Raw genomic sequence first — 12,799 nt, forward strand, 5'->3', positions numbered from 1 at the left:
TAATTTTGCTGCAATTATGCAACATAAATAATGTATAATATAAAGCTTGCTTAAATGTAGAAATAGAGTTTAGTAATATGTAATCAGCATCCATACTAAATTACCATGGCTTGGAAAAGGAATCTGCTGAATGGACATTTTTCCCTTACAGACTTAAAAACAGGATGTATGCAAGAGCAAAAATACAAAATCTGCTTTTAAAGAATGGACATTTTTCCCTAGAAACAGGATGTATGCAAGAACAAAAATGCAAAATCTGCTTTTAAAGAACACTGACATGCTTTTCTGCATATATAAAAAATGGACACAATATGTTTCCTAAAATAACAGGATGGACACAATATGTTTCCTAAAACAACAGGATATGTTTATGACACTGTGACAATGTGTTTTCTCAAAAATATGTTTTTCTGCATGAAAAACAGGATATGGCACAAGAACAGATGTTTTTATACAAAGATCCAAATAAAATACAGGATGTTCACACTGTCAGAAAAGCTGATCTCTGACAGTGTGTTTTCTCAAAAATATGTTTTTCTGCATGGAAAACAGGATATGCTTATCAGCATTTGCACAAGAACATATGTTTTTATACACAGATCCAAATAGAATACAGAACAATGTGTTTCCTGAAAAATATGTTTTTCGACACGGACATCAGGACACTGTTACAGGATATTCACACTGTCAGAAAAGCTGGTCTCTGGAAGCTTAGTATTGTTTCTACAGGATAAGCAATTCTCCAAAATATGTTTATGCATGACTAAAAACTATATAAACGGCTGTATCAATCCAGTTATGTTAGAGGTATGGTAGGGACTCATGTGTCCTAAGGTAAATGTTATATCTCTCACATCATCTGTACTATATGAGAAGTAAAGTTGGAACAGTACTTTTAAGCTGCAACGTGGTTCCGTTTGGTTTATTATAAAAAGTTATTTGTTACTGCTCTCTAAAGTTGATGCTGCAAAGTATATTCTCTCATCAGTGTATATTCTGCAAGTTTCTGTATGCAACAGACTGTGAATGCAAATATAACCAGACTTTGAATTTTAGCAGAATCCAGCCAGCAAGACTGAGTGTCTTAAGAACACTTCAAATCCATCACACCAAGCAGTAAGCAGATCAATGTAATTTTTCAATGGCAAGCTAGCCTGCATTTGAACCTACAATCTGCATTCAAACACAGGAGGAGTGATGGTAAGCCCTGCAGAGGGTCACTTCAGTTAAATTGCAGTAACTAACATTTGTACGTTTGTGTAAATCCTAAACAGAAGTATTCCAGTTTATGCAGCTTGCAGTAGTACAGTTTTTTAGACGTCTACATCCGGAGTGAGACTGAAGTTCCAGTTGCAGTGCCATAATTTCGCTAAGAAAAGGGGAATATCCACTAGCACAGCAGTCCCTGCCTGTTGTGCTTTCCCAGCTTCTCAAGTGACTTTGAAAAATTTCCAGCCATCTGCAACAACAGCCTGATCACCTGTTTTCTTGCTCACTGGTAAGACTTTTTTTTCTACGTCACATTTTTTTAGTATGGATGCTATCAGGCAGAATTCTAGCAAATGTAAGCCAAGTTTTACTCTTAATGTAGCAGAACAACCAGATAAAATATGGAGTAAATTGCAATGTTGGTATACACAACACATTAGTAAGTGTAAAACCTTGTTAGGGCAAGTTGACATACCAGCATTATGTAAGTGGATTGTAACATTTGATTGGTATTTGCAACAAAAATGAAGTATATCATAGTAAATGTTTATTGTGTGATTCAAAGGAAACTGCATTTTGTGTAATATGCCATAAACAAGTATTACATGATATTGCTAAAAAACTAGACTGTGCAGACAGATCTGTTCATGATAAAGAATTAATTAAGGATACACAGTTTTCATTATATCCAGATGTAAAGCAGTTATGTCCTGTCAGTACATTAATTTCTGAATTACAACAGCAATCAAATCTGTTATTGACAGAGTCCCCTGTAGATCTTGTAACTCCCTTTAAAAATTATGTACAAGCATTGAATGACTCCACGGCCACACATACAGATGAGGACAGAAACAAAGTTTATGATACATTGACAGAAGACTTTAATAAGTTTTTAAAAGAGAAACAAAATGAATTTAAAATGTTCAAAACTGACATTCAAGATCTCTGTCAAAAGTGCATAGGAGCTCTGCAGTCAACAGAGGAATCCAATAACAGGTATCATATATCCCTTAAACACTTACAGGTAGAAATGACAGACCTTAAACAGCGCCTGAAGGAAAAGGAAGAAGAATTAGATGAATTAACAGAGACTAACCTCCAAAATACTATTTTGATATCCCAGCTTAAATAAGAGTTAAAAAACACAAAACCAGTCCAAATTATAGAACAGGGACAGGGAACCACTACAGATTTATATACACAGTCTAGATTATTACAGAGTTTACCACAGTGGAATGATAAAAAAGGCATATTTTATAACATGCTTACATTTGAAGAATGGGTGGCATATACAGCAGGATCTGATATATGGACAGATGCATTACTTAGGTGTTTCTGGATTTTCATTCCCAAATGTTTTAAAACTTTCATACAATTAAAGCAAGATGATTATCAGTTGAACACTAAAGTAGGACGTATGACAGCCGTTTCAATGGCATTTACACAAGGGCAGCCTCTCACAGCCAAATTATTAGATCATTTTAAAATTACTATCACAGATAAATTAATGGAACAAAGTGATCATTTTAGACTTGCATTTCAAATCATATATAAAAAACAGACAGAGACATGGGAAAAAGAGACATACAAAACAGTTAATACATTGCTTCTTAGAACAAGTCAAAGGGGTTCCAGGGATATTAAATGTATCTGAAGAAAATTCTGATACCCTCACTGATTTGGTACAAAAACTAATGAGGGGACGGACTATGGCTGATGATGGGACTTTATACTCGCACCATATCTTTGCATGTGAAGATAATAGTGAGCCATTTGAAGTAATTGGTGAAGTCAAAACAGGGGAAGGCAAAGATGGTGTGACCAACCACCAGCAGAAAGAGCTGTGTCAGCACCACCAGCTCCTGCCTCTATGCTTGTAGTACCTGGATCAAGCACAGGTAATGAGCAAAAGGCACCAACATGCTTCTTTTGTAAAAAAAATAGGACACGTTAAGCAAAATTGTGATCATGACAAAGCCTGGCAAAAGAAGGAAGAACAGGGATTGTTTCCAAAAGAGAGCAAACAAATTTACAAGAAAAGTCAGAAAAGCAGGATCATGTACAAAACCTTACAATATTAGTAAAAACAGTTATAAGAGCCATCAATATACAGGAAAAGGGAAAGTATGCCTGGTAGATTTTCAAACAGTTTCACCTGTAAATCCGAAACATTTGATAGAACAGGCAGAAGGAATAGCTAGGCAACAGTTAAAAAAAAGAGATTGAAAAACCTAAATATGTAGATCATTCAGACACAGAAGAAGATGACAAACAAAAACATGAGGTGTGTCATATTGCATTTGATAATAAAGGAGAGGATGAGTGGATTTCCTTACAATAGGGATGTGCCCCCCCCAACTATGGTATCTTTCCTGACTACCTTTAAAAAGGGTCGAGATGGACGACCACTGATTGATATTTGCGTAGAGGGGTCACTGTGGAAAAATGTCTTAATAGACACAGGAGCAGCAGTATCTGTCGCAAACAGACAGTTACCGGTAAATCCTATAAAAAAGGTTTGCATTTCAGCATTTAATGGCACAGGATGCTATGCAGTGAGTAGCCAAAATGTGGACATAAAGTTTAGTCAAGAGGGACAAATATGGAAGGGTGCATTTTTAATGCATCCATCTTGCACAAATACCATTATTGGTATGGACATTCTAGGACCTTTAGGCATAGTAATTGATTTACCTAATGAAATTCTGTGGATGGGAGACAAACAACAAAGAGAGGAAGAGCAAAATACAGGTTGCTATGCAATCTCTCTACCTGACAAACCTACAGGCTATATAAATACAGACAGTGAGGATGTATGGAAGCATTTACAACAGCAATTCCCAAATCTATGGTCCAAGGGTCCCAGTGATTGTGGGAAACTAGAAAGCCCAGTAGGAATAGGAAGTGATCAGGACTATATACCACCTTTTCAAAAACAATATCCTATTCCTAGGGAAGCAGAAGAACATATGGAAAAATGTATTGCAGAATGGGAAAGAGAAGGGATTATACAAAAAGGCAACAGTCCTACAAATTCACCAATCTGGCCAGTTAAGAAAAAAAATGGTAGTTATCGTCTTGTTATTGATTTATGACAGGTTAATCAATATACCACTCCTAGAGCACACTTGATTCCAGGAGTCCCAGAGTTGGCTGCACATATTAAGCCACAAAGTAAGTGGTTTACAGTAATAGATTTAGCAAACGGCTTTTTTGCAGTGCCACTCAGGAAAAAAGATTGGCCAAGATTTGCCTTTACATTTAAAAACCAGCAATATGTTATGACAAGGTTACCACAAGGGTTTCAAAACAGTCCAGTTATTTTTCATCAGACAGTAGGATCCATTCTACATTTGGAAAAGGATGATTCAGTAATACATTACATTGATGATATTTTAATTCAGTCAGAAACAGTAGAGGAGCATGTACGGCTTCTTAAGAGAGTTTTTCATACTCTACAGCAAGCAGGGTTTAAGGTTAAAAGTGAAAAAATTCAGTTTATGACACAAAAAGTTAAGTTTCTAGGTACTATTATAAAACCAACAGGAAGATCTCCTTGCCTGTACGTGTACAAGGCATTTTACAAATGGAAAAGCCACTGACTATAGCAGACTTACATAAATTCATGGGAATCATGAATTACAATAGGAATTTATAGAGGATTATGCAGCCGTGGCTGCTCCTATACAAAATGTTACATGAACAAAAGAACTCCACCTTTTTAGAGTGGGATCTCATGAAGAGGAGGCATTTTCACAGATAAAAATAAAACTAGCACAAGCTACAGAACTAATAGCGCCCACTCCAAGGTTACCATTTGTGTTACAAGTAGCAGCAGGAAAAAAAACACTGTCTGTGGTACTACTACAGGAATGGCCACATGGTAGTGACAACAGAATGGAAAAAACATTACACCCATTCACTTTCTTTAGCAGAAAGATGACTCCAGTGGAATTGGGTTACCATCCATGTATACAGCAGTTATTAGCCATTTACTGGGGTATTACACAAACTGAATATTTGACCGTATTTTCCAGCATTATAGTACAAACACCACATCAAGCTGTAAAAGCTTTGATAGACAGTTTTGAAATGAATAAAATTACAGATGGTATTAGTCAGGCAGTCTTTGCAAAATGGATGGCACTTTTTGGAATGAAAACTGTTACTATACAGACAGGGGATAAATACCATTTGTCAAACCATATGGGATATGAAGGAAAACAGCATAACTGTTTAGAAAAGATAATGTCACCTGAGGTGCAATTTTTAGCATCTGATTTTGATCACTTTAAGCCATCCATCTTTGTGGATGGAGCACGATATTGGGATCAAGGCAGATACTGGACAGGATTTGCCATAGTTCTAGAGAATCCACAATTGGGTTCTCCTGAACTAATCAAGTTACCAGGGCATATGTCAGCTCAAAGAGCTGAACTGGAGGCAGTATTGTATGTGCTAAAGTATTACAATCCTATTAACATTTTTTCAGATAGTGCTTATGTAGTAAATTCTTTAAGACTACATATGGAAACCTGGGTAAGACGAGGATTTGTGGATAGTGTAGGTAAACCATTACGGCATGCTGAAGTATTAAAAGACATATATAAAGTTATAACAAAATGTCAAAACAACAAGGACAGTATAGCATCTTAAAAGTAAAAGCACATCAAAAGCCAACCAGTGAAACCTACAGATTAAATGTGTTAGCTAATACCTTGGCCAAACAAGCAGCACAAAATGGAAAAGAACTTCCAGAATATGAGTATACCAATGTAGAAGTTAGTGTCTTAAAAGAGCTAGATAAAGAGTCAGTAGAGAAAGACCTTGTAAATATGCAAAAACAACAGGGCTTAAAAGAAGAAACAGATCAGTGCAGATTGGCAGGTATACCACCAAAGGAGTACTATGCATACACGACCTCCAAAGGGTTACAGTTGCCATATGTACCATTTCAGTTGGCACGCCAGTTGGTCAAGTTAAATCACCAAATACTGGGCAATATAGGAACTGATAAGTTATGGGCAGTTGTAAAAGAAAAGTATTGGAACCCAAATTTAAAAAAGGTCTGCAAACTGATTATAGAAGAATGTTTAATCAGTCTTCAGGTAAATGCTAAAAGCAAAAGGCCTCAGTTACATCGAGTACAGCCAGCCAATGGGCCATGGTATGCAGTTCAAATAGATTATGCAGGTCCATTACCAACAACAAAGGGAGGTTACAGATATCTACTAGTAGTAGTGGACGTCTTTTCAAAATGGCTAGAAGCAATTCCTACCAAAACCATGACAGCAAAGGCAACAGCAGAAGCCTTATGGAAAAATATTTTCTGTCATTGGGGATGGCCACGGGTTATAGAGTCAGACAATGGCCCACAGTTTGTTAGTGATCTCATTAAACAAATGTGTAATTTGTTAGGCATACAGCAAAGGTTTCATGTACCATACCATCCACAAACTAATGGCATTGTAGAACGTATGAATCGGACGTTAAAAGAACGTCTAAAAAAGGCATGCTTGGAAAAGGGCAATACATGGGTACATCATCTGCCTGGTATTTTAATGGGTATTCGAGCAACACCAAACAGCAAAACAGGTATTTCCATATGAAATAATGACAGGCCGCAAAATGCCCATACAATTACCATTTGATCCAGATTTACCTAATGGTAGGCCCATGCTAGAAATTAGCAAACATCAGGAATGACTAAAACAACTTACTAGTATATGTGACTATAATGCAAGGGAGCAAGCGTTCCATCTATGGAAAAAGGTGCCAATATTACCAGCTGAAGAAAACCTTCTCTGTGGAACCAAAGTATTGGTAAAAACATTCCAAATGGAAGGACCATGGGCTAGCAATTGGCAAGGCCCTTTTGAAGTAGTGGAACAAATTGGACCATTAGTGTACAAAATCAAAGGAAAAAAGAAAAACAGAACAATGTTGGTACATAAAGATCAACTAAGAATGATAAAAATAGTGAACAATGTAAATCTGATTAAATGTATTCTTTTGTAGGTTTCCAACAGAAAAACCTAATGAAATTGACATGGTTTAAAGTGCATCCTTTTGGAAATCCAGTTTGGATGATCAAAGGCAAAATGATTCAACAATGGAATTTCTATTTAAAGGATGTTTTTAAATTGATAATAGCTATTATACTAACTATTATTGTATTTCTTAGTATTAAATTATACTTACAACCTGTTAATCAAACTGTAAAGTTACATAAGAGAGAGAGTAAAGAAATGTGGAAAAATGAACAAGACTGGTCACCATCTTTTAACACTTTCTTAGCAAGACAATGTTGGTATGCAAAAGCATGAATGTTTCTAATTGTTGGGTATGTAGTTTAATACCAAAAATAACAGGGGTAATGCCTCTAATACCTATTCCACTAAATTATCTTAGTAGTTGGAGAGTATTAATAAATGAAACAAGAGATCAAGTTATAAATGTACAATTACGTAAAGCAAGAGTACAGTTATCTGCTATAGTACAGGGGATCACATGTTTTCAACAAAATGGAACTGTTCCAGTGGGTAATATCAATTGTATTCAAACAATTGAAATGATAAATTTTCACAACCACATACCAGTACGTGGAGTATTTTCTCATGGTTTTCCTATTTTAATACCAATTAAGGGTCAGTTAATATTAAGTGACACAGCAGTATTTCATTTTTCACAAAATGACAAAAATGACTGTAAAACTAATATTACATGTTGGAGAAGTAAAACAGATAAAAACTTTACAGTTGTACACGATAAAACTCTTACTATGGGGCAAGTAAATGGCAGTCTGGTAAATAGCAGTGTTGCTCTATCAGATGGGTTATATTACATCTGTGGTAAATATGCTTATAAATGGTTACCAAAGGGATGGGATGGCACCTGTTATATAGGATTGGTGGTACCAGCAATGCATCATGTAAAAGAGTTACCAAAAGGAAACATTAGGAATACAAAAAGAAAAGGGATATATTACCTGTAATTGAAAGTCCAGAAAATCCAGTAGACACCTTAGATACATCATTATATATCATCAAAATCTTGATTATATTAAATTAAAAGATATGGATTTAGGAGATGATGTAATCTCTGGAGCAGGTATTTTCCCTTGGTGCGGGCTGCAAAAGCCATCTGGGAACTGAGAAAACTATCTAAACTAGTTGAGGTATTGGCAAATGCCACTTTCAATGCAGTCCTTGACATTACTGTCGAAATGACAGCAATACGAACTATGGTTTTGCAAAATCGAATGGCATTAGATTACATATTAGCATCACAAGGGGTACATGTGCTTTAATAGGAGAACAATGTTGTACATTTATTCCAGACAAAACAGAATCTGTAAAAGCACATTTAGAAGTGATTGCACAAGTGTCTCAACATACTAGAAAAACTGGAGCGATGACTGGAGTGAATGGTTTAGTAATCTATTTACAGGATGGACAGGAAAAATCACTGTATTTTTAATTTCTTTTATTGTTATTGTAATGCTTGGTTGCATATTATTTACATGTATTAAAGTCTGCTTAGCAAAAGCTAGTCAAGTTACTGTTGTTAATTGTCATAATGACAAAGTATTACCAAATAATGCTGAATTTATTTCTCTAGTTTAAAATAAAAAAGACGGAATTGTTAGAGTGTGCTCAACAATATACTAAGGTTGAAAGTAATTTTGCTGCAATTATGCAACATAAATAATGTATAAGATAAAGCTTGCTTAAATGTAGAAATAGAGTTTAGTAATATGTAATCAGCATCCATACTAAATTACCATGGCTTGGAAAAGGAGTCTGCTGAATGGACATTTTTCCCTTACAGACTTAAAAAAACAGGATGTATGCAAGAGCAAAAATACAAAATCTGCTTTTAAAGAATGGACATTTTTCCCTAGAAACAGGATGTATGCAAGAACAAAAATGCAAAATCTGCTTTTAAAGAACACTGACATGCTTTTCTGCATATATAAAAAATGGACACAATATGTTTCCTAAAATAACAGGATGGACACAATATGTTTCCTAAAACAACAGGATATGTTTATGACACTGTGACAATGTGTTTTCTCAAAAATATGTTTTTCTGCATGAAAAACAGGATATGGCACAAGAACAGATGTTTTTATACAAAGATCCAAATAAAATACAGGATGTTCACACTGTTAGAAAAGCTGATCTCTGACAATGTGTTTTCTCAAAAATATGTTTTTCTGCATGGAAAACAGGATATGCTTATCAGCATTTGCACAAGAACATATGTTTTTATACACAGATCCAAATAGAATACAGAACAATGTGTTTCCTCAAAAATATGTTTTTCTACATGGACATCAGGACACTGTTACAGGATATTCACACTGTCAGAAAAGCTGGTCTCTGGAAGCTTAGTATTGTTTCTACAGGATAAGCAATTCTCCAAAATATGTTTATGCATGACTAAAAACTGTATATAAAGAGCTGTATCAATCCAGTTATGTTAGAGGTATGGTAGGGACTCATGTGTCCTAAGGTAAATGTTATATCTCTCACATCATCTGTACTATATGAGAAGTAAAGTTGGAACAGTACTTTTAAGCTGCAACGTGGTTCCGTTTGGTTTATTATAAAAAGTTATTTGTTACTGCTCTCTAAAGTTGATGCTGCAAAGTATATTCTCTCATCAGTGTATATTCTGCAAGTTTCTGTATGCAACAGACTGTGAATGCAAATATAACCAGACTTTGAATTTTAGCAGAATCCAGCCAGCAAGACTGAGTGTCTTAAGAACACTTCAAATCCATCACACCAAGCAGTAAGCAGATCAATGTAATTTTTTCAAAGTGTGCCTATAAAGGGCATTATTAGTGTTATTCTTACTAATAGCATGTAAGTACTCATAAATCCGAGTCTTAAAGTTCCTGATTGTTTTGCCCACATAAAAAATACACACGTTTGGCATATAGAAATATATATTACACCCCTGATGTTACAGTTACCTTTATGTAAACAGATACCTCTGTTAGCTTTGGTGTCTACAGTGTCCTTATCCAAAATAAAGGGGCATTGATTGCATCATCCACATCTGGTGTTTCCTTTAGTGTATAAAGTTCTGGGTAATGAGACCTGCTCCATTAAATTTTTAAAATTGTTACCTGCTTTGTAAATAAAATTTGGTGATTGACCTAAAAGTCGAAAAATGTCAAGGCTCCACTTAAATATGTTCCAGTTCCTATGTATAATGTCCCTAAGTGTTTTTTCCCCAACCCCAAAAGGAATAACCATACTTGTATTATAAACTGCCTTTCCTTTGAAACTATTTGAAGTTTTTTGAGTCAGTTCACCACTACGTAACAAAGGTTTATATTTAGTTCCCCAGCCTTCCTTCATTTCTTCAACTACATTATCAAGAAGGGTTCGGGGATAGCCCCTCACCCTAAACATTTCCTTGATGTTAGTTAATTCTTCCAAAAAAATCTCCCTAGTGGAGCACATCCTTCCTGCACTTACCAACTGACCCTTGTACATATTTCTCTTGGTGTGGTCTGGGTGACTACTTTGGAAATCCAGGTAGCTGTTGGAAAATGTTTTCTTCCTGAAAATTTTTGAAACAGATCTTTGGTTTGTAGAATCCTTGAGGATGGTGACATCCAAGTAGTCAGTTATGTCCTTAAGAGTGTTTGACTGTGAAACTGAAATAGGGACAAACCTGGTTAATGCAATCCATAAATTCTTTTAAATCTACATTATCATTCTTCCATAAAATGAATACATTGTCCAAAAAAAACAATGATATGTAAACCAAAAAGGTTTATAGATACTAGTGAAGATGTGTTTTCTTTCCCACGCATAAATAACCAAGTTGGCATATATGGGGGCACATCTGCCCCCCATAGGTACCCCCTGTACTTGCCTATAAAACTCACCTTCAAATGTGAAAAAATTACTAGTTAACACATACTCCATTACGGCCATAAGAAAATTAACCATTGTGTCAGAAAAGGGAGAAAGCTCCCTGATGGCTTCATGGAAAAGTTCCAAGCCCTCTTTGTGGGGAACTGAGGTGAATAAATCAATAATGTCAATAGTAGAAATAAATCACACTGTCATTGTACCATTCACCTTTAATTTTGGACAGAAAGTCCCACGAATCCTTAAGTAAGTAGTCAATTGTGTCAACAGTATCTTTTAAGATTCTATCCACAAAAGTACAGAAAGTATGTGTAGAACTGTTCCTAGCCGAAATAATGATCCTAAATGGAGGTTGCTCAATACATTTGTGCACTTTAGGTATACCAAAGGCTGTTGGAACTAGTGGGTACTCGGGGGTCAAAAAATTGTATAGGTCCTCTGATACAACTCTTTGTAGTAGGGAATCCTCCAGAAATAACTGAATTTTTCTGTGTGCTAAGTTGACCTCATTCCTAGATGTTATTTGGTACTTGTCTATTTCAGAAAACATCGTAGTAAGCTGATTTGTGTAATCCGTGGTGTTAAACAACACAACACCCCCCCCCATCAGGCTACATGCTTCTAAGCATATTGTTAGTTCTACATTGGTTAAGACGTATGAGTTCGTCCTTAGTTAAGTTAAAATATTTAACATTTTTTGGTTGCTTAAACTCTTTCTGGATCTCCACTTCACATGCTTTTTCAAAAGCTGAAATTAGGGGGTGGAGAGGTGGGTTAAAACAACTTTTCTTTTTTTAGTTTGCCATTACCATCATAACCTTGCCTTTGTTTTTGTCTTTAAACAGGACCTTAAAATTTAATTTCCTAGCGTAAAGTTTTAACTCAGTAATAACATCTACTGTGTCCAACTTGAAGGTAGGTACAAATTTAAAGCCTTTTCTAAATAAAGAAAAAAAGACTGTATTCAAACTTAAATCTGTATAATTATAAATCTTGAAACCATCCAAGGAAGCACATTTACCTTCATAACCTATCATAGTATTAATGTCTCCCCCTTACATTCTACCTGTTGTTGTTCCTGTAACCCCCCCGAACTTCCCTCTGTTGTTGTTTCTTTGCATGTGGGCTCCCTCTAAAAAAGGTCTTTGCCTGTTCCTATTTTCTATCCGTTCAGACTTTCTCAGGGTGGGAAAATTTGTTTCATAATGATCGGATGTGTGGTCATAACCAATGCCATCCATATCCACTTGTGTCTCATTCAGTGGTGGGTTATGGTAGGCGTCGCCATCCTCAGTAACACTAACCGCCCCTCCATCAGTCTTAAGGTGTGTAAACCAGTTGGGTAAAAAGTAAACTTGTTTTTTTAAATAATCATTTTCATCTCTTAATAGTTTTTTACTTTTATGTTCTAAGTTCACTTTAACATTAGTGTCAACCCTATCAAAAATCCTTTTGTACTGAACAGTGTTTAAATCAAACAATAAATCATTAGTCAGCGTACTGTTCATTTTATCCAGTTCATCCAGCATAACTTTGATTCTTCTATTATTAGTTTTCACAATAAACTCCATCAAATCAAATCCAAAACAATCAAAAAGTGCAAAGAATTCACTAATGTCACAACTGTTAACATCCATCCCATTAGGGAATTTGAACAGTCTGAGTCCCTTAGGGACTTGCCTCTTAAGGCTTTC

This window comes from Protopterus annectens, chromosome 12.part0 (assembly GCF_019279795.1).
Source record: "Protopterus annectens isolate FY-2018-M chromosome 12.part0, PAN1.0, whole genome shotgun sequence".
In the NCBI taxonomy this organism is placed as follows: domain Eukaryota; kingdom Metazoa; phylum Chordata; order Ceratodontiformes; family Protopteridae; genus Protopterus; species Protopterus annectens.